Here is a 12,560-nt window from a genome sequence, read left to right as displayed (position 1 = left end):
TATTCTTGGTGAGAATCAAAGTAAAAACTCAGCATAGAACCTGGAGTCTTCTTGCTACTTAATGACAGCAGAACCAAATATAGATTGTTTTTAATAAAACTAGGCAGATGTAGATAGAGTTTTTCCACCCCTTGAGGCAAGCCTAGGGATGCTATTGAGCGCAAAAGTCTTGCAACAAACTCACTCCACTGATTCTACCCATCACTGAAGACTACACAAGCTGCAAGCCTCAACAACTAAGCATTACAGGTATTTTGGATTTTTTTCTTTTAGTGCCAGAAATCGAATCAGGGGTATTTAAACACTTAGCTACACCTCCAGTTCTTTTTTGTATTTTATGTAGAAACAGGGTCTCACTGAGCTCCTTAGTGCCTCAGTAAGATGCTGAGACTGACTTTGAGCTCGCAATCCTCCTGCCTCAGTCTCCCCAGCCACTGGGATTACAGGTGTGCACCACAACACGGGGATGGCCTTCCACTGCCTAAGTACTAAAATACAATTCACTCAAATACAGACAACTGCCTTGCACAACAAAACTAAAAACCCTCTGGAGGTTGTCAGTGGAGCGGCTTATATAGCACTTGGCTCACTGCGATTGGTCGAAACTTATGCAAATTAGGGTTTGAAAATGTACTAATGCTATTGGTCCAAACTTATGCTAATTAGGGTTTGGAATCGTTAACGCTATTGGTCAATTCTTAAGTCCTGCCTTTCATTCAAGTGGGTTGCTCCCCTGCAGTGGGCTATGCCCAGACCTGGCCCCTGAGGGAAGACAGATCAGCTCGCCAGGCTCCCTGTGACCAGGCCAGCCCAGCGTTTGCCACTTGCGCTTCAACCTACCTGGGTTGCAACTCTGCCAACCCACCTGGGATGCCGCTTCTTGACAGGGACCAAGTAGACTGGACAAAGTGTTGGTGCAGGACTTTACCATACTTTTATTCTATCAAGTATCTTAGCTGGTTATTAGTATTCCTAATAAATGTTAACATCTTTTTTAAATATTTATTTAGTTTTCGGTGGACACAACATCTTTATGTTATTTTTCATGTGGTGCTGAGGATCAAACCCAGCGCCACGTGCATGCCAGGTGAGCGCGCTACATACCGCTTGAGCTACATCCCCAGCCCAAATGTTCACATCTTAGTAAGATTGCTTGTAATATGGCAAGATTATTTTGTCACATTCTGCATTCTGTCCTGGAATCCCCTGACCTGCTCAAAGATTTTATGAAATTTTGAATTTATTAATATTTACCATTTGTGCTGTTCACTTGTGTGAGTTTTACAAATGTGTAGTGTCATGAATTTTACTATTACAATGTCATATGTTTACTGATTTCACCATCCCTAAGACATTCCCCATGCTCCACTTATTCACCTCTCTGACTTCTAGTGCCTCTGGCAACCAATCTTCTCTCTCTCTCTCTCTCTCTCTCTCTCTCTCTCTCTCTCGCACTGGGAATTTAACTCAGGGGTGCTATAACAATGAGCTATATTCCAATGCATTTATAATTTTTATTTTAAGACAGGGACTCCCTAAATTGCTTAGGGCCTCACTAAGTTGTTAAGGATGACCTCCAACCTGTGATCCTCCTGCCTCAGCCTCCCAAATTGCTTGGATTACAGGTGTGCACCACCGTGCCCTACATCCATTTACGTTTGTTATGGTTTGGATGTGAGGTATTCCCCAAAAGCTCATAGTGTGAGTCAATGCAAGAAGGTTCAGGGAAGAAATAATTGGGATTATGAGTCTTAACCCAGTCAGTGAATTTATCCGCTGATAGGATTAACAGCGGCCATTGAAATGGCTGGGTGTGACTGGAGGTGGGAATTGGAGCATAGATTTGGGGTATATATTTGTACTTGGCAAGTGGAGACCCATATCTCTGCTTCCTGGTCATTACATGAGCTGCTTCCCTCCACCACACTCTTCTGCCATGATATTCAGCCTCACCTCGAGCCCCGAGGAATGGAGCCAGCCTTCTATGGACTAAGACCTCTGAAACCGTGAGCCCTCAAATAAACTTTTCCTCCTCTACAATTGTTCTGGTCAGATCTTTTTGGCCATAGCCGTGAAAAAGCTCACCAAAACAGTGTTTTTACAATCACCATAATTATGCCTTTTCCAGAATGTCATTTGGCTGAAATCACACAGAATATGGTCTTTTCAGAAACATGGATTCCTTTCACTTAGTAATATGCATTTAAGTTTCTTCCATGTCTTTCTGTGGGAACTGCAAAACAGTTGGTTTATAACAACAGCTTGTGGTGGCTTGGCAGTGTCCCCTAAATGTTGACCTGTTAAAGGCTTGCTGCTTTACCTGTGGCGCTATTGGAGGTAGTGGGACCTTTAAGGGGAGGGGCTATGGGCAGGAAGTGAGGTCATGGGGCGTGGCTTTAAAGGGGAACTAAAGAGCCCCGCCCCTCCCAGTCTCCTTCATTGCCTCCCAGACGCCTTGAGATGAAGTCTTCTGCGTGCTCTTGCCAAGGCCATGATCGTGGGCTCCGTCACCACAGGCCAAGCAACTGAGCCCAGGGGACATGGGCCGAAGCTTCTGGAACCATGCATCAAATGAAATTTCCCTCCTTTAAAGTTGCTTATCTTAGGGGCTGGGGATGTGGCTCAAGCGGTAGCGCGCTCGCCTGGCATGCGTGCGGCCAGGGATCGATCCTCAGCACCACATACAAACAAAGATGTTGTGTCTGCCGAAAACTAAAGAATAAAATTAAAAAAAAAAAAAGTTGCTTATCTTAGCTATTTTGTCACAGCAATGGAAAGCTAAGTCGCCTGTTAAGAGTCTTGACTTCCAAACCCCAGCATGACTCCCAGAACCAGAAAGACGTGACCCTAGAATGACCCCAGCACCCTATTTATTTATTCTTTTATTTGCGGTGCTGGGGATGGACCCCAGGTTGTCCCCAGGCAAGCGCTCTACCACTGAGCCATAGCCCCAGCCCTCTCTATTCTTTTGAAATATACCACACACCCAGGTGTTGGGGTTGCACATTGAATTCCCAGTGACTTGAGAAACTGAAGCATGAGGATCTCAAGTTCAAGGCTGACCTCAGCAGATTGGGGGCTGGGGATGTAGTAGTAGAGTCCCCCCTGAGTCAATGCTTAGTACTGGAAAAAAAAGAAAGAGGGGTTGGGTAGAGAGAGAGAAGGAGGGAGGAAGAGAGAGAGAGAGAGAGAGAAATATACCAAAGTCTTGATTACTATGGTTTTATAGCAAATCTTAAAGATGGGTAGTGTGAGTTCTCTGACTTTGTTCTTACCTTTTTGATAAATAAAAAAGCGACTTGCTGGGGGTTTTATCGGGATTGCATTGAACTAGTAGATTGCATTGGGGAAGAAATGGCATTTTAACAATATTAAGTCTTCCAACCCATGAACACAGGCTCTCTTTTCATTTATTTACCGCTTTGATTTCTTTCATCAGAATGTATACTTTCCCACCTGCAGATCCTATCTATGTTTCATTATATTTATTGCTAGATATCTCTTTTTTGAGGTAATGCTATTGCCTATCTCAATTGTTAAGGGAGAGTAGCCCTTTGCATGAGGTATGTTTTGCAGTTGTTGACACTGGGAAGTGTCAAGGTACCAGATTTGGTGTCTGCCAAGAGCCTGCTTCTTAGTTAATAGACAGATATCTTCTCCCTGTGACTTCAGGGCAGAAAGCACAAGGGAGTTCTGTGGGTCTCCTTTATTTGTTTAAGGCAATTATGACACGAACACCCTTCATGCAGAGCCTCCCAAACGCCCACCTCCAAATAGAATCCTACTGGGGATTCAATTTGAGGCCTAGGAATTTCAAGGGCACAAATATTCAGTCTATTACCTCATGGTCAAACATCACTACTGTGACTCTTGCCATCACATCCAACATCCCAGAGACTTGGATAGAGAAAAAGAGAAAGAATCCTGGTGCAATGGTGCATGCCTTTATGCCCTTTATGGTTTGTATTCTCCAACCTGTCTTTGTTTCTAACGGTCGTTCTAGTTCAGGTTCAGCAAACTGCAGACCCATAGCCCAAACTCAGCTGGCCCCCTGTATCTGGAACACAGCCATGATCATGCATTGAGTCACAGGTGAATTATGGGCCACCTGGCCTGCAGAGCTCAAAATATTTACCTTGCGTGAAAGAAAAGGGGAGCAGGCGCACCCCTAGGATAGAGGCATCAGCAGATTTATGATCAGGCCCCTGACAGGCTGCTCCCTGCAGAGAGAGAGAGAGAGAGAGAGAGAGAGAGAGAAGCTGTTTTACCATCTACAGGCCAGAATCATGGCTGCCCATCAGGGGTGGGTTTAGGCCTAGCTACTGACAGAGCATGGCCTGATTTTGCAGAAAGCAAGTTACTGTTTCTTGAGAACACAGAAGAGCAACTTTTTATCTGTCAAGGACAGAGCGGAGACCAGCAAGCCTCTATCTCCTGAGAATAAGAACAGCATTGATAAAGCGGGGGTGGGCAAAGGAAGATGGCCGCAGTGTTGCCAACAGAAAAAGTCTTTTTTTTTTTTTTTTTTTTTTTTTTAACAGAAAGCATTTGTCCACTGCTGGGTCTCCCTGGGCTCCACCACCCTGGAGGCTGAGGCAGGAGGATCGCAAGTTCGAGGCCAGCCTCCTCCGCAGCTTAGCAAGGCCCTACATAATTGTAGGGAGGCTCCATCTCAAAAATAAAAACAAATAAATGAAATAAAAATGTTTGGGCGTGTGGCTCGGTGGTAAATGAGTTAAATCCCTGTTACCAAAAACAACCAGAAAAGTCAACTTTGTTTTTCTTTTTCTCTTCTCCCCCACGACCCCTGCAGGGACTGGGGACTGGACCCAGGGTGCTCTACCACTAAGCTCTATTCCTAGTACCCCCCCCTTTTTTTTTTTCCTTTTAAGGATTTCACTAAGTTGCTGAGACTGGCCTTGAAATTGGGATCCCCAATTTTGCCACCTCGTCTGGCAAAGGTCTGAATTTTCAAATTATTACCTGGTGATTTCAGCCTGGGGATTTAATAAGCAACATCCTATCTCTCTTTCAGGACAGGAGGCAGTCAGATAGATGGAGGTCAAGGTGACTGGAGAAGGTAGCTTTGGATGCCTGTCACAAGGGGCTCACTAATTCCTAAAGTTTGGATCTGGAATGCCACCCTCTCCCAAGTCCCGTGGGTTAAAAGCTTGGTCTTCAACTTGGCAGGGTAGGACAGCAGCAGAGACTTTTAAGAGATTGATTAGATTGATTTTTTTTTTTTTTTTTTTGTACCAGGGATTGAACTCAGGGGCACTCAGCCACTGAGCCCCGTCCCCAACCCTGTTTTGTATTTTATTTAGAGACAGGGTCTCACTGAGTTGCTGAGGGCCTCACTTTGGCTGAGGCTGGCTTTGAACTCAGGATCCTCCTGCCTCAGCCTCTCCAGCTGCTGGGATGACAGGCATGTGCCACCGCACTGGGTGAGAGGTATTAGGTTGTCACTGGGGTTATTACACTCACAAGGGAATGTGGAATTCCGGCGCGCGCTCTCTCTCTCTCTCTCTCTCTCTCTCTCTCTCTCTCTCTCGTGATCAGGAGGTAAATGGGCCTCTTCTACTACACACTTCCAATATGATGTCCCGTGCTGTCCCAGATCCAAAGCAAGGGGGACCCAGTCAGGGACTGGACCCTCCTCAACCATGAGCCAAAATAAACCTTTCTCTTTTTTTAACATTTATTTTTTAGTTCTACTTGGACACAGTACCTTTATTTTATTTATTCTTATGTGGTGCTGAGGATCGAACCCAGGGCCTCGCCTGTGCTAGGCGAGCGCTTTACCACTGAGCCACAACCCCAGCCCATAAACCTTTCTTTTTTTTGAAGGTGATTTTCTCAGGCGTTTTACTACAGTAACAAAAAGCTGACTCGCACACCAGTTCTGTACTGCTATATTAGCAGATTTCTTGGGTCTATTAGACGGCTCAGGACAAAGAGTGGCCCCTCTCAGATCTGGTCAACTTAAGCGCACGTGTGTTTTCTTCTAGGCCACAAGAAGGATCAGTCCCAACTTTCCCCAGCAAATCCTACCCCTGAGCAACATAAAGAAGCCTCTATAGTCCAATCTCACATTTGTAACAAATGAAGTATTTGAACATAGAAAAAAGATAAAGGGGATACACACGCTCCTAAGCCAACAGTAGTTATCTCTGATGGTTAGAATTCCAATAAATTTTTTTTTTCTTGTGTACCTGTATTTTATTCAAGTTTCTATAAGGAATTGGTGCTGTCCAGAAGTGGGAGAAGTTATGAAAAAATGGAAATAACCAACTTACAAAACCCTTTCTATATTTCTCATCTCTCTCCTCTCCCATACCTCCTGGCCACTCCCAGTTTCCCTGCCTGCTCTGTCTCTGTGTCCATGACAGACTGAGAAGTCCTTCTTTTTCTTTTTCTCTGTGTGTGTGTTGCTCTCCATGAAACTCAGGGCCTCACGCATGCTAGAGGCTGGCTCTGAACTTGCAATCCTCCTGCCTCAGCCTCCCCAGCTGAGCTCCGCCACTGAGCTCTATCCGCAGCCCAAGAAATCCTCTTGGTGACAGGAGAAAAGTCAGGAATAGAAAGAAACTGGGTGTTTGGAGCCAGAGTCCTGCGTTCAAGAGCTGATGTCGCCCCGTGGCCCTCACCGTTAGGTGTAATAGCACCACTTCCCCTCGCCAGGCCCCGTGGGTGGCACACTGGGGACATCAGGGATGAGCCAAAGCAAGAGAGGGGGTGAAGAGCCAGGAAAACAAGAAAGAGAAGGTTGTGGGCGTGTTTTGTAGACTTTGGAAAGAGAATTTCCCATCATCCTCCACCCCCCAGAATAAGGCACAGGACTGATGGATTCCTGCTCCCTCTGGACCCCACTCTGCCGGAATCCACAGAGTGTCATGTCCTGGTCCCCCATGTTGGGAGTCTGAACTCTTATCTTGTCACACATTTGGGGAGTCCCAAAGTTTACTGGGAGAAGGTGGTCCATCCCCAGCCTTTGGGGAGGTCAAAGGTCAGTATGCTCCACTTGCTGGACATGGGGGACAGGAGGTAGGCAAGCCGGGGCCAGAGATGGGGGTGAAGAACTGCTTCAAGAGGAGATAAAGCTAAGGGAGTCCCCTTTTGCTGTGTGATCTTAGGCAAGTGGCTCAATCTCTCTGAGCTCCAGTTGGCTTCTCTATAAAAATGGAATCAGTAGCTGCCACCCCAGGAGGCAAAGTTTTGGCATAATGGGTGGTGCCTGAGGGTTAAATTTAATGTCAACCTGAGTAACTTAAGGGATGCCCAGCCAGGTAGAAAAACATTCTTTTGTTTTTTTAAAGCATTTATTGATTAATTTATTTTTGCAGTGCTGGGCATGGAACCCAGGGCTTCATGCATGTGAAGTAAGCATTCTACTGCTGAGCTACACCCCAGCCCTCTCTCTCTCTCTCTCTCTCTCTCTCTGATGCTGGAGACTGAGCCACATTCCCCAGCCCTTTTTATATTCTCTTTAGAGACAGTGTCTTGCTAAGTTGCTGAGGCTGGCCTCAAACTTACGATCCTCCTGCCTCAGCCTCCCTAGCTGCTGGGATGACAGGTGTGTGTCATGGTGCCCAGTATCAGCCTGGACGATTTAGTGAGACCTTGTCTTCAATAAAAAGGGCCGGGACATAGCAGGGTAGAGCACTTGCATAGCAAGATTGAGGCCCTGGATTTATCCCTAATATCACTAGGAAAAAAAACACATTTTTTTTTAAAGAGCCTTTATTTTTTCCCTTTAGACTAGGGATGGAATCCAGGGGTGCTTTTACCACAGAGCTACATCCCCAGTCCTTTTTTGTTTTATATTTTGAGACCGGGCCTTGCTCAGTTGCCCAAGCTGGCCTTCAGTTTATGATCCTCCTGCCTCAGCCTCCGAGTCACTAGGAGGACAGGATGCGCCACCCACCCCGTTTAAGACCCTTCCCTCCATCTCCCTCCTTTCCTTCTCCCCCCCCTTCCTGTGTATTGGTCAAGAAGGTCAGAAGGTCCCCACTCCTCACCCCCATGCTGGGGACCCGTCCCAGGGCAGGGCACGCACTGTACCACTGAGTCACAGCCCCAGACACTCATAGATTCACAGTGACTGTTGAATATCTCCTAAAGGTGACAGAGCCAAAGTGGCAGGGTGGCACCACCAAGCCGGATCCCAGTCCCAGCTGTGGATGAGGTGATGACATTTCCCACCAGCACTTGTCCTGATGTCCGATGACTAAACACCCCCCCTTTCTGTCCAAGACACAATCCGCAGCCTTCTGAAGAACAGGACTCCCCTCTGAGGCCCGTGGCACGTGGACCCGGTGACACTCAGCGTCCTGAAAAACTTGGATGACGGAAACTTGTGAACACAGACAAAATGAACCAAGACCCACAGATCAAATCCCCACGGAGGGCTCTCTTGGTGTCCAGGGTCACCAACATGGCCTGGGTCCTGCTTCAAAGGGGAATCTCAGACACGGGGTCATGGTACCCGCTGGCGTCACCCCTGGGTGACATTGTTTTTTACATACCTGCCAGGCCATTATCATCTGTCACCAAAAAAAAAAAAAAAACCCAATTCCTTCAATAAATGCCCGAATTTGTATTGAAGTTGAAGTGGGTTTGGAGAATTCACAGACTTCTCTTGAATTGTCCTCTTGCTGCCCAGCTCAGCTCCAGGGAAGAAGGCCACTGCCTCCCCTCCCCCACCCTGGGGACAGCCTGGGCCCCACACAGACCAGGGGCCTCCCATAGCCCAGCGCCAGGCTGGAGGTCCCCTGGGCAGACCTCTGCCTTCAACAGCAAAGTCTCCTCGAGGTCACTCACCCCAACATCCTTCCAGAACCTTCTGTGTTCTTACTTACGACATAGTTTGAATTTTCATATTACATAGTATACCTATCATTTTAAATATTACATTATAATTTTTTTGGGGGGGGAGTAAAAGGACCAAGGATCGAACCCAGGGCCACTCGATCACGGAGCCCCCTCCCCGGCCCTGTTTTATATTTCATTTAGAGACAGGGTCTCACTGAGTTGCTGAGGCTGGCTTTGAACTCGAGATCCTCCTGCCTCAGCCTCCCGAGCTGCTGGGATTAGGGGTGTGCACGGCCATGCCTGGCTTTACCCCAGTCCTTTAACCTGCATAGAACGCCCCCTGCCCCAAGGACCTCAGAGTCCAACGTGGCCACAGGAAATTAGACCAGAACTCCTTACCCATGTTCTCTCCTCTTTTCTAATGGAGCTGTGGTCCCCAAGAAAGAGGACACCTTCTCATGATTGTTCCCATTGGCTTTTTTCCATTTCCTGAATGCCAAATGTTCACTCTTCCGGGACCCATAGAATATATCTGATTCCTCTCCTTTCCTTCCCCTATAGAAGGAAATCAGTATCAGGGCAGAAAAGAAGCTGCAAGGAGTTTGGTAACTGAACCCCTAAACCTTACCATTAGATGGCTGTGTGACCTCAAGCAAGTGACTTAACCTCTCTGTGCCTCCAGGTCTCGTGCAAAGTTCTCTGGGTAGCTGCTCCGAGATCCCACCCTTCCCTCACCTACAAGAAGGTGAGGCAGTCGCAAAGAGACTCTAACAGAGGCCAGAAGCTCACACTTGGAACACAGATTGAGATGGCACCTACCTATGGGGGCTTCCCAGCCTGCAGGTTAACCTGGAGATTCTCTGTGGAGGAGCAGCAGGAAGTCCTGCTTTGAAGTCAGGGAGACCAGGGTTCAAATCCTGACCCAGCCACTTCCCAGCATGTGAATGAAATCAAATCATTTCAATTTTCGAATCCTCCCTTTTCTCATCCTGGAACAGGACAGGGTACTCTCTGATTTAGAGCATTTGTTTAATAGATGCTCTCGGATGGGGGAAGACAGGTCCCGCCCCCCCACAGATGTCCCTTCAGTGTCCAAAGGCTGAGTGGCACTCGGCACTGTCCAGGGGACTGTCTAAAAGTGTCCTCAGCAAGGCTGGGGGGTTGCTGTGTCACCATTTTTATGGATAGGGAAACCAAGGCCAGGCTGTCTGGCTGTTGTCTGTCTATGACTATGTCTGTCTGTCTGTCTGGCCAGTAAGCACGTGCCTGCTGAGTCAGGTGGCCTGGCCGGCGGCGGTTTGGGAATGCAGGGAAGCCAGATGCCACGCTCATCTGCTGAGCTGGTCTGGGCAGTCAGCTGTGCCACAGAAGGCTGCCCTGTGAATCACGCGTGCACGTGCACACACACAGGAAGGTGAGGTCACTCAGGTTAGACGTGAGCAGGGACTTCCCTGATACCTCCGGCAGGTCTGTCATGGCCTTTGACATCTGGATGGAGAGACAGAAGATGCCCTGCGGTTTGCATTTCTAGAAGGTTCCCTGGTGATGCAGAGACTACTGGTTTGGGGACCACACTGAGGAATAATCTAGTGCACGTCCTTTTGCATGCGTCAGGGTAGACCTCAAGTTTCTTCTTAAAATATCCCTGGGGTCAGAAGACTCGTTGCTTCTCTTATCAGTGTATTTAATTTCTAGATCTGATTTGGAAGATAGGAATTTTTGTTTGTACTTGTGCCAAGTTGAAAACACAAATTCTATGGGGCTGGGGTTGGGGCTCAGTGGTAGAGCGCTCGCCTAGCATGTGTGAGGCACTGGGTTCGATCCTCAGCACCACATAAAAATAAAATAAAGGTGTTGTGTCCACCTACAACTAAAAAATAAATGTTTTAAAAAGAAGACCAATTGGAAGAGAGTCTCCCTCTCCCTCCCCCCAACCCATCATATTACCAAGCCCCGCCCATATTTCCCCCTCTCTAAATCAGTGTCATGCAATAGAAATACATTTGGGAGCAGTTTGGAAATTCTGTAGCTCCTAAAAATTCGCAGTGAAATTTTTAATACTCTATTTTAAAATAGTAACTCGTTATGTGCAAAATATGACCTTTCAGATATATCAGGGGCACTTTACCACTGACTTACATCCCAGCCCTTTTTAAATTTTATTTTGATATGGTCTTGCTGAGTTGCCCAGCCCGGCCTCAAACTTGGAATCCTCCTGCCTCAGCCTCCTGAGTCGCTGGGGTTACAGGCATGTGCCACTCTGCCTAGCTCAGAATATTATTTTAATAGATCATCAGTACCAAAAAGGGATGTGCCTTCCACATACCAGGCGAGTGTTCTACCTCTGAGCTACAACCCCAGTCTCTGAGGCTGGCTTTGAATCAAGATCCTCCTGCCTCAGCCTCCTGGGTCACTGGGATTTCAGGTGTGCACACCATACCCGGCTCCAAAAAATTCACTGAGCGTTTTATGCTTTCCTGGATCTTGGAGCCAACAAATACATAAACGTGGGCCGAGGCTGTAGCTCAGTGGCAGAGCACTTGCCTAGCATGTGTGGGGCACTGAGTTGGAGCCTTAGCACCGCATAAAAGTAAATAAATAAAATAAAGGCATGCTGTCCATCTACAACTACAAAAAAAAATTTTTTTAAAAATCAAACACATAACGAGGAAACACATGTCATGAGAAAATGTATGGTACTTTGGTGAACAATGAAGTAGGGTGACAGGAAGGTGGTTCTGGGGCTGCTGCCTTATCCTGGGTGGCCAGGGGAGGCCTCTGAGAGTAGGAGACTCTTGAACAGAGACCTAAGACATGCTTTCTAGGCAGAGAATATTCTAGATGCCTGGAACAGCTAGTGCAAAGACCCTGGCTGGGGGGGGGGGCTTGCCTGGAGTGATAGGGGTACTCCAATGGACCTGGGGCAGAGTAGGGGAGGAAGTCACAGGAATCAAGGTCAGAGAGAGCCTGAGGTGTGGGGCAGGTGCCACAGGACCTTGTGAGGTTTCGTGCTGAGAGTGGGGCATCATGGGAGGGTGCTGGGCAGAGGGGAGATGTGAGCAGACCTGAATTCCAACATGACCCTTTTACCTGATGAAAACAGGGGGCGGGGACGAAGTGATAGTGGTGACTGTGGAAGTGGGGGACAGGGCTGGACTGGAGACATGTCAAAGGTGGGAGCCAATGGAATTTTCCAGAAGGGTTGGGTAAGTAGACTATGAAAGAGCAAAGGGTCAAGGCTGATTCCAAGATCTTGGGCGTGAGCTTGGGGTCTGGCGACTCCTCTTGCAGGGAGCCCTCCTGGGACCCGGCTCCCTGGGCCTTGCCAGTCTGCCCTGTGGCCTGGGTGCTTCCCGACGGTGGTGGCTTTGGTTTCCTGTCCTGCAGCCCGGGTGACTGGTGAGGGTGTGAAAAGCAGAGGTCCCATGAGGGCCGTCCTTCCCGCCCCCCTGGGTGGGACCTGGGTTTTCCCTCTTGTGCAAGGCAAAGGGTTCTCTCCAAAATTGTCCAGCTTTAGCCCAGTTTCCTGCCCAGAGAGGGCACTGCCAGTCCCCACCTAGAGGAGTCCTGAGCCTCCTCTCCTGCCCCCTACGCCACAACTGTCTATCAAAGTGCAGTGGCACCTGGCAGTGGCCTCCAACCTGAAAAGCGGGTCGGGACACATGGCTGGGATCTGAATCAGGCTCCCTGGTGGCAGGTGGAAGGGGCACCTGAGCCACACCCGCCCCCAGCTCCTCCCTTCTCAGAGC

This window comes from Marmota flaviventris, chromosome 20 (genome assembly GCF_047511675.1).
Source record: "Marmota flaviventris isolate mMarFla1 chromosome 20, mMarFla1.hap1, whole genome shotgun sequence".
NCBI classification, from domain to species: Eukaryota; Metazoa; Chordata; class Mammalia; order Rodentia; family Sciuridae; genus Marmota; species Marmota flaviventris.
This window is presented reverse-complemented; position numbering follows the sequence as displayed.